This window comes from Pogoniulus pusillus, chromosome 11, assembly GCF_015220805.1.
Source record: "Pogoniulus pusillus isolate bPogPus1 chromosome 11, bPogPus1.pri, whole genome shotgun sequence".
In the NCBI taxonomy this organism is placed as follows: Eukaryota; Metazoa; Chordata; class Aves; order Piciformes; family Lybiidae; genus Pogoniulus; species Pogoniulus pusillus.
In genome coordinates, this window is record NC_087274.1 from 26,944,752 (window position 1) to 26,955,610 (window position 10,859).

The window sequence follows — 10,859 nt, forward strand, 5'->3', positions numbered from 1 at the left end:
TTGATGGCCTTGCTTCATTTTGGCTGCATCAGTTCTCTCAGGCCTTTTCCTTTTTAACCTACTCACTCTGGGTAAGCTACATGAAGGAAATAATAAATGAATGGGCTTTCCCTGGCTAAAATTAGCTGTTGGCCTTAGACTACCATAAGCTACATCTACAAAAAGCCCCTGCTGATTTTCCTGGTGGGCTTGAAAGAAGCCTCTGTGTGGCTTTTTGGTGAGTTGGTGTTTGGAGGAGGAGTGGCAGGGATGGTATGAGTGTTGTGTTTTGCTACATGAGCTGAGGATTGCTTGAATGAGTGAACTTCCTGATTCAGAGGTGAAGAATGAATGATACATCCTCATGGTTTCCATTTTATTCTAAAAGGTATTTTAGCAGCTCACTGGTGTCTGCAGCCCCACGCAAGCACTGCCTAGACAACAGTTTCTACGGCTTGAGAAAAGTCCATCTGACGCACCAGTGGGAAGTGGACACTTTCAGTTCATTAAAAGGAGCATTTATGAATGTGTGTGTGCAGCTGAGGAGTTTCAGCCTCCAGGAAGGGGCTGAAAAAGGCTTGAACTTTAAAGATTTGCTTTGCCTGGAGGCAGAGACTGCTACAGCACAGCTCCCTCCTGCTAGGACTGTAGCTGTCACTTGATAGCTGCAGCAGCCCTGCTGTATTGTTTGATCTTGCGTTAAGACTAATAGTTAAAACCGTTGGTGAGAATGATGAATTTGGAACAGGCAAAAGAGTAGTTCAGTGAAGGGACCTTTAGAGAACTGGTCTACTGGTTGACTCATTTTCCTAGTATTTATCTGGTTTGTTCTCCTGGCAGAGCTAGTGGACTTAGAATCATAGAATCAACCAGGTTGGAAGAGACCTCCAAGATCATCCAGTCCAACCTAGCACCCAGCCCTATCCAATCAACCAGACCATGGCACTAAGTGCCTCATCCAGTCTGTTCTTGAAGACCCCCAGGGACGGTGCCTCCACCACCTCCCTGGGCAGCCAATTCCAATGGGAAATCACTCTCTCTGTGAAGAACTTCTTCCTAATATCCAGCCTATACCTACCCTGGCACAACTTGACTCTGTTTGCAGGCTAGCACCTTCACACAGGTCACTCCTGCCATCCAAGCAGCTCTAGAAGGTGGCCCTGTAGGGGCTTTGGCCCCCTATTTTATTCTAATGGATATTACATCAAAATAATGTCACTTGACAGTGCAGCAGGATGCTGATGACCTGTGTGACAGGTTTCATACTACAGTAGTGTGATGGTTTGGGTGTTCCCTGCCCCCCCACACTTTAGAAAGTACCCAGGCTAGACTCAGTCGGCTCTGGAATATAAATGAAGCTATTTATTTACAGCTAGCACAATATATAAGCAGATATTTACAATATATACAGCTATATACAGAAATGGACAAATGAAAAGGTAATACAGAAACATAACTCCCCTCCCAGAAACCTGAGTCCCCATGAGGGGCTCTCAACCACCCCTGCACCTTCCCCCTGCCCCTCTCAACCTTACCCCAGTCCTAAGGAAGAATAGAGGTTCAGCCAAGAGGTTAAGAAGCAAAGGTGAGTGGAAGGTGAGGTTAGGGAGATACAGCTCAGCCAGCAGCCCGAGGCAGAGTGCCCCAAAATGGCGAGATTGTTATCTAATGTTTTCATTTCTCCTTCAGCAAGACTCTGAGGGGAGTAGACATCACCATTGTTTTCCTTTCACAGTCTATAATGTAGTTCTTCTCTCCAAAACATTCTACCCTGCTTCAAACTAGCACAAGTAGCAATTGCATCCTGGAGACTAGGCTTAGGAGGAGCTCAGATACTCTTGGATAAGTTACTAACACAAACAGCAGGATGTGGTGTGTTCCACATGGAAGTTCTTATTGCCTTTTCTGTCCTAAATGAGTTTGGTGTCCTGCTGAAGCAAGCACATGCTTGCTCTAAGGACCTGGGGGCTTTTTTAAATTAGAGTATTATTAGATAAAATACTCAGCCACCAAATCCATGATGCCCACCTCCTAGGGGGAAGCAGTGATGTTAACAACTTTCCTGGTCTACAAGGCAGCACAGTGTTTGGCCCCATCGTGTTCTCACCTGAAATATTAGTACTTGAAAACAGAGCTCCAGTGCTGGCAGCACCTGCCAGTGTAGTGTATGCAGAGAAGAACTAGTAGAGAACTTTAAATTGCCATTGCTCATGTGCATTGTTGTGTTCCATCTCCTCTCTGTAAATACTGCAGCTAAAAATGGCAGTTTCAGTTTTGGCAGAGCTGTGCTGAAGATGGTAGGCTGAGGTGGCACTTCTACCCTCAATTTTCTTTAGGTGGCGAAAGAATTGATGGTGATCCTGGTGAATCAAGACTCATTCAGGAGGTCGTCTAGTCCAGCTTCTTGCTGTCTCATGTGCTGAAGTAGCAAGTGACCTTAAGGGAGTTCCCAGCCAAGGAGGTGTTCTATGTCTTGTCCTGTTTTGTGCTTGTTGTCTACACACCAGCATTTTTTTTGCTGCTGAGATACTTCTTGTTGCCTTGTGCATTCCTTCCATGTTCAGGTCCTGCCCTCCTGCATGCTCATGCGATCTCCATGTTCCTCCCAAGCAGCCTGTCCTCACTTCCATCTCCTGTACACTTCCTTTTAGTGCTTGAGCTCAGTCAGGAGTTCCCCCTCGGGCAGAGCTGGCCCTCTGCCACCTTTGCTTGATTTCCTGCACTTCAGAACGGGCTGTTTTACTTGGAGTAGTTGTTCTTGGAGATCATCTGACCCTCATAGGCCCTGTTGCCTCAGCCCACACTGGGATCCTGTCTATCAGTTCCCTGAGCAAGCCTGGATCTGCTGTTCTAAAGTCCAGGATCACTTTGCTGCTACCTGCCAGCCTCAATTCTTTCAGGATCTTTCTGTCACCATCCTCTGATGGACCAGGTCTTTCTGGGTGACATCCTGTCCCTCTGTCTTATCAGCAGCACCACTCTACACATATGAACCTATGGATGAAGACTGAAAGAGTGCAAGCAGATAAATCAGGGAAGCAACCTAACACAGGACCAGGATCTCTTGGAAACAGACATCCTTAACTCTGGACACAGGCAGAGGATTCTCTAAGCAATCCAGCTTCTCCTAAAGATGAAGCAGATGGGCCATGATGGCTACAACCACACTTCTGTAGCTGAATGGCTGCATTCCAGATTATTTTTTTCCACATCCAGTTGGCAGCTGTCACTTGTGGTGTCACCCAGGGATCAGTGCGGGGCCTGATCCTATTCGGTGTCTTTGGTGATCCTGGACCAAGGGATTGAGTCCAGCATCAGTAAGTTTGCAGATGACACCAAGCTAGGAGCAGGCGTGGATCTGGTGGAGGGTAGGAGAGCCCTGCAGAGGGACCTTGACAGGCTGGATGGGTGGGCAGAGGCCAATGGGATGAGATTTAACAAGGCCAAGTGCAGAGTTTTACACTTTGGCCACAACAACCCCAAGCAGCACTACAGGCTGGGGACAGAGTGGCTGGAGAGCAACCAGGCAGAGAGGGACCTGGGGGTACTGGTAGAGAGTAGCTGAAGATGAGCCAGCAGTGTGCCCAGGTGGCCAAGAGAGCCAATGGCATCCTGGCCTGCATCAGGAACAGTGTGGCCAGCAGGACAAGGGAGGTTATTCTTCCCCTGTACTCAGCACTGCTCAGGCCACACCTTGAGTGCTGTGTCCAGTTCTGGGCTCCTCAATTCAAGAGAGATGTTGAGGTACTGGAAGGTGTCCAGAGAAGGGCAGCAAGGCTGGGGAGAGGCCTGGAGCACAGCCCTGTGAGGAGAGGCTGAGGGAGCTGGGGGTGTGCAGCCTGAAAGAGAGGAGGCTCAGGGGGGACCTCATGTAAAGGATTAACCCTTCTGGAGGATGATCTTGAACCTGACCCTCCTGATTCCTCCCTGGGGGTGGGTCTGAATCTGATACCAGCTGTAGTGGTTAGCCCACTCCCACTTCTTGTCTAGCCCCCTATAAAAACAGAGGAACTTCCTCTCTTCCTTCCTTCCTTCCTTCCTTCCTTCCTTCCTTCCTTCCTTCCTTCCTTCCTTCCTTCCTTCCCTCCTTCCCTCCTTCCCTCCTTCCCTCCTTCCCTCCTTCCCTCCTTCCCTCCTTCCCTCCTTCCCTCCTTCCCTCCTTCCCTCCTTCCCTCCTTCCCTCCTTCCCTCCTTCCCTCCTTCCCTCCTTCCCTCCTTCCCTCCTTCCCTCCTTCCCTCCTTCCCTCCTTCCCTCCTTCCCTCCTTCCCTCCTTCCCTCCTTCCCTCCTTCCCTCCTTCCCTCCTTCCCTCCTTCCCTCCTTCCCTCCTTCCCTCCTTCCCTCCTTCCCTCCTTCCCTCCTTCCCTCCTTCCCTCCTTCCCTCCTTCCCTCCTTCCTTCCTTCCTTCCTTCCTTCCTTCCTTCCTTCCTTCCTTCCTTCCTTCCTTCCTTCCTTCCTTTCTTTCTGTCTTTCTTTCTGTCTTTCTGTCTTTCTTTCTTTCTGTCTTTCTGTCTTTCTGTCTTTCTTTCTGTCTTTCTCCTCCTTCTGTCCTAGCACCACCCTTGTTCCTGCTGCAGTTCCTGTTTTGCCACATGGTCACCCCACCATGTGGTGGACACCCCCCTTCCTGAAAATCTACCTTCATCCACCTACCGTCAGTCTGGTTGTGTATATATATTGTATCTTGTTTTTCCCTTCCCTATACCTCTTTGTAACTCCCCTACCTTACATACCTTCTATTTATTAAGTCTTTTTCTTTTAACTTCCAAATGGAAGTAAGACTGTTTTGTTTGGGTGTTTTACCCTTTTCCTCTCTACATCCAATGTCTTTCTTTCCAAAAGGTGTAGGGCAGAGGGGAAGGCATCCTACTATTGTATTGGTTCTGTTAGCCATATTTTGAGTCTCTGGAAAATTCAAACTAGAACCAAGACACCTCATTGTTGTCTACAACTACCAGAAAGGAGGTTGTAGCCAGGTGGGGTTGGTCTCTTCTGCCAGGCAACCAGCAACAGAACAAGGGGACACAGTCTCAAGTTGTGCCAGGGCAGGTCTGGGCTGGTTGTTAGGAGGAAGTTGTTGCCAGAGAGAGTGATTGGCATTGGAATGGGCTGCCCAGGGAGCTGGTGGAGTCACCGTCCCTAGAGGCATTCAGGAGAAGCCTGGATGAGGCACTCGGTGCCATGGTCTGGTTGACTGGCTAGGGCTGGGTGCTAGGTTGGACTGGACGAGCTTGGAGATCTCTTCCAACCTGGTTGATTCTATGATTCTATGGCTGCAGCCAAGGCTGTGATCAGCGTTCACAGTTAAGGAGTGGCACATTGAGCAGGCTGCCTCTCTTAGTTACCTTCTCTCTCAGGTGTTCAGGAAGTCCTCCAGGTTGCTCTGTTGTTTTGCTTGCACCCTTCTTTCTTGCCCTCCCAGCAGACACCACGGTGGTGAAAACCCTCAGGGAGAACTGGGGCTTGCAGCCAAAAGCCTTCCCTCAGCTGATTAGAGCTGATTTCATCTGTGTTCTCCGAATTTTGGTGGGCTGTAGCAGGCACCCATCACACTGTTACGCTTGTTGGCCTCCTTCCACATCCGACCCATAAACTGTGACCTATTGCTTCAGAGCTCTGCACATTTGGGCCTCATCTTTGCAGCCCCAAGCTCTGCTTTTTTTTTCCTTCCACTCATGTAACATGAACTATCCCAACACATCTCTGCCACTAGAGATAGCTTTGTGTCTCCACATGGACTCCAAATGTCTTCTGTTTGGCAGCACGTGATGGTGCTCAGGCCCTTCAGAGAGGCCACCTCTGTGATTCACCTTGAGAGTTGGAGTAGGTGTTTAGGGAAAAGACTTGGAGCACTGGCCACAATTTGTTGCTTAATTTTCCTTTGCCTTGAAACTGGCTCTGTTGTCACATTGTTAATCTCCTTGGAGTTTTTCACTTGTGTAGGACATCAGGAATATTGCTGCTAGGTATCCTGGATAAAGCCCCTTGCTGACCCCTTTTTTGTAACTGAGGTCCAGACATTTTCATCTGCCTCTTTCATACAGAGTTTCTGTGCCCTAGGGTGGGGTTGTGTACCTGTAGAATGGTACTGGTCACTCTTGAAGCCAGTTTGCAGACATGCCAGGTCCTGGTTGGTTTACTTGAATAGAGTCTTTCACTCACCATACTTATAACCACCCATCCCTCTTCTGTCTTTGTTACAACTTCTGCTCAGCCTTCTTCAAGCATACTTAGCTTTTCTTCAGCTATTTTTTCCTGTATGCTGGACTCTGACTGTTCTGAAGTGGATTTGAGAATCAGTCCCCAGTGAGGAGGAGGGGAGGACAACTTTTTCTTCCTCTCTCCAGTGTGAGGGAGCAGAATCAGCTGGTGTTGGTTCCAAACTTCCTCCTCATCTTCTCAGAAGCTGGAAGATTGCAGTTCCTTCCTCCCACATCCTCATCTCTGTTCAAATGTGTGCAGCTATTGATGAATAGAAGTGATTTTTAATTTTTTTTTTCATGTCCAGGGTTCTTCAGGTGAATTCCACTGAGACCATGAGAGCTCCTAAACTGTGCCCTGACTGTCTGAAGAGGAACTGTCCTAGAATAATAGTAAGGAGCTTGGTGCACACTTCCTCTGAGCACTTCTCCCTAGCTGTGGAAGTAATGTGCTCAATAGCTGCTCAATCTTAGTAACTTCTCTTTGGTCTTTCTCTTTGAGGATTTTCTTCTGTATGTAGTTTGAGAGAGTCTTTCAAAAGAGAAGCCAACCAACCATTGTGGTGGTGTGTGTCCATTATCATCCCCCTACTCCCACAGTAACACCTCCATCCACTCTCACATGGATTTTTCTCCTGTGAATTAGAACCCCAGAGATCTGTGATGGTTTGGTAATTACCTGCCCCCACACACAAGGAAATTCACCCAGACTAGACTCAGCCAGATGGAAGTTAAGGAATGAATCTTTATATTCACAGCTTAGCACAGTATACAAGCAGATATATACACAAATATTTACAGCTATATGCAGAAATATACAAGTTAATAGAGAAACCCAGCACCCTTCCCAGCAATCATAGTCCCCAGGAGGGGCCCCCAACCACCCTTCCACCTTCTTGTCACCCCTCTACCCTATGCCAGAGTTTGCCTTATGTGCAAGGTGAGGTGGAAGGATCCGCCAAGGGAATTAGAAGCAGAATGCTTAGTTGGGTTACACAGATCCAAGCAGAACAGCAGAAGCCCAGGGGGAAAACACAGACACCAAACTCCAACAGATACTGTCTCATCTATGTATCCTTGCTTTTATCCATCTCAGCAAGCCTATGAGTAAAGTAGACATCACCCTTGTTTTCTTTTCTCAGCCTATCATCTAATTTTTCTCATTAAAATATTCCAATTAGCCTCAAACCACCACAAGATCTCTCCATGTTCTGTAACATATTTTGAGCTCTGTGATTGTCTACCTGGCCAGACCTGTGCTGTGCTGTTGCCTGCACTATGCCCTGAGCTGCTCAGGTTTGAGCTCTTCTGGAGAGAGTGTCCTGCAAGGCTTGGTTGTGGTGAAAGCATTGTAGCAAAGTAAACTGCAGACCAATGTCAGCTATCAAACCTCCTTCTCTCCCCTTATAGCTTTGTTGTTTTACTTGGGACTGAAAGTTTGTTTAAAAGCAAACTTTACCTTGCTATAGTACAACTGCAAATAGAAACTGAAAAAGCTCTTCAATTCAAATGCAAAATGTGAGCATATTTGGGATTGCACTCAAAGAGGATCTGGAACTTGATGGAAAGACTTAAAGGCTCAAAACAGATATTTAAGGAATGTGCTAATTATGTTGGAAAATGCTCTGAACTTCATTACTTACAGGAGACAGATCTGTCACCTCCTGCAGAAGACTTCCTCACTTAATATTAAAATATTTAAATGAGCTTTACTCAGTGTTTTGAAAAATGATAGTATGGGGAAGAACTTTCTTCTGATTTCCTGCTAAGCAGTGTTCTGCCTTGGTCAGATGAAGGTCTTTCAAGCAGCTGATCTCTCTCTATTTTTAAGTGTTTGATTCTGCTCTAGTTCTTGGCAGAGCAATGATAATTTGGAGCTCATTAGGTGCCTGTGGTTTCCAGCAGTGTAATGTAAAGCTGGAGTTCAGCCTAATGAATGCAGCCTTCTGTGTGTTTTCAAGTTTGAGCCATAAGGCACATCAGAGGGGAAGAGCAGATCACGGTCCTTTAAGAACCATTAATCTGATATAAATGCTTTTCTTCTTCTAGCTCATCTCTTTTTGAAGTGTTGCCCAGTTGTAATTGTCAAATCCAAATGAAGCAGAGGACCCCTAGCCCTGTGTTATTTCTGCAAGCTGTGCGTTTCTCAAGGACAGCTTTTGAGCAAGAGGAGATGCAGAGCACCTCTGCTGCAGACAGCGCTGAGGCTAACCTCTGCTCTTACTGCTGAGGCTTCCCAAACCCTCGTGGTGAGGGCTAGCACTGCTAATGATGCACAAATGATATCCCACTAACAATTTCCACTCCTTGTTTGTCTGTGCACAAGACCTGCTTAAAATATCAGCATCCCTCAACCGCAGTCTGGTTGTGGTGGCCTAACCTTGCAGTAGCTGTAGCCAGCCTGGTAATTCCAGCTCGCCGTTCAGGCTGGCTTGCTCATGTCACCAGGGGCATTCCCATGCATGGGGATCCAGTACTGACAGGGGCTGTCTGAGTTGGTTCCTGTCTAGAAGGATTTTCATCTTTGTGTGCAGCCCCTGCTCCATGAAGCTGCTGATGAAATTCTCTTTGACTTAGGAATGGTAGTAGGCTTCAACATTGCCTGGTCATTCTTCATGCCCATGTTCATTCAGCTCTGATTTCATGCTCAGCTCTTTTCTGTAGCCCTTCTTCCTCCATTCTTGTGTCCTTCAGAGATGCTAGAGGCAGAGAAATAGCACCTTCTGCAGCCTTCAGAGGGGTTATTTTGTGGTTTCCTGGAGAGCCTAAGCTTACGTCTAGCTTACTTGTCAGGTTTTTTTTTCCTCTCTTTTGAAACTCAGATGCTAAAAGGCCCAGCCTCACAGGAAATCATCTTTAACAAAACCACAGCACCAGAATTGATACATGTATGTACCCCCCTCCCCAAAAATGTCTGAAAGATCACATAGGTGGCACAGTTTCACAGCCCTAAGAATTTCTCTGCTTTGCATTGGGAATGCACACGCTGGGTAGGAAATCCCAAGATGTTCCACTGCCTCAAAGGGTCAGTACTTGTTAGGCTCATATCAATTCCTCACAGGGGCCTGGGTGAGGGAAGCAGGGACATTGCTTTTACTTCAGTCACAGTGACCTTAAAACCAACAGGCTCTGCATGTGCTGAAGAGGTCGCACTTTTGACTAGAGTGGATGAAAATTCAGACACTACCTAGAACTTCTCTAAAGTTGCTGCTTGTTGCCCACCATAGTGATCCTTTTCTGTCCTGTGCCTGATGGCTTCTTATTTTCACTAAGATCACCTAGCACAAGCACAGAACAGAAGATTTTTTCACTTAGATTAGCAGTGCCTTGTCTGGGGAGTGTGCTCTTATTCACAGCTGTGTTCTTTGTTCATCTTTATGTCCCCCATGTCTTTATAGCTGGGCGAGGTTTTTCTGCCGAAAGACAGTGCTGACTGTCAGAGACTCTCTTCATATGCTGTCTCTGTAGAAATGCTGTTATATTGCCAGTAATGTGCTGAGCACCAACAAAAGATCCCTGAGAAACATTCTTCTCAGTAATGGTGACAGTTTCTTGTTTCTCAAATGGTTTGGGTTGGAAGGGACCTTCAGCTCATCTAGTTCCAACCTCCTTGCTCATGGATAGGGATGCCCTCTACCAGAGCAGCTTGCTCAAGGCTCCATCCAACCTGCTTTGAATACTGCTAGGCTTGGGGCTTCCACAGCTTCTCTGGACAACCTTTTTTAGTACCTCCCCACCCTCGTAGGGAAGCACTGGATTTTACTCTAGTTTTCAACACACCTCTTCTTCTTAAAAAGCAATGTCTCTGTCTGTGCTGTTGAGTGGTAACTGTCTATGAGCTCACAAGAAACACAAATCTGTTCTACCGATGTTTCCCAAGTTGTTGTGTTCACTTTTCAGGTGGCCTAAAGGTGATGATTGCTCGTTAGCTCCGTTTCATGGTACAAAGCCCAAAGTACCTACCTTTGTGTTAGCATCAAGTCAGAGCTGGAACCTGGAATGTGTGTTGAAAATCTCAACCCTGTCTTGTGCAGGAGTTAGCAAGCACCTGAAGCTGTTTCTGTTCTCTCTCACAGGCAGAAGCATTTGTAGAGAAATTCCTACATCCTCACAGAACAACAACATCACTTTTGCAGATAAAACAGTGATAGATAGACTTTTAGATAAACTAAGGAGTAGTGGATTTATGTGACACGCCAGCTCATGCCTTGGAAGGTTCTCTTCCTGTGCCATTCCTTTTAGTTCATTTGTTCTTCTAAGAATTCTCCACTTTATCTGAGTTTTCCAGCCTTCTTTGTTGGATTAGTTCCATTTCCCCTTTAACCTCAGTATTTATTACAAGTTAGTGCAAGGCCAAATTCTTTCTCTGCCCTTTTTGTATTTATTTCCTATAATAAGTAATACCTTCTTTATAACCTGTTTAGGTCTGGTCACTATGCTATGTTTTCTGTAGCATGATGCATGCATTTTAATTGCATTAAGGGTTTGGGGGTTTTTTTGTCTGTCCTTTAATGCCTTTTCTGTTTGTCCACACATTCCTTCAATCACAGCTCTTTTCCTCTTTTTCTAGGAGATGGGAAAGAAGCTGCCTGGGTATGGCTTTCCTGTGGTGCTCTGCTAGTGCTTGTGGCAGACAGACTTCATGTGGGGTTGTTACTCAGTTCGCCTTCACAGAGCAGCA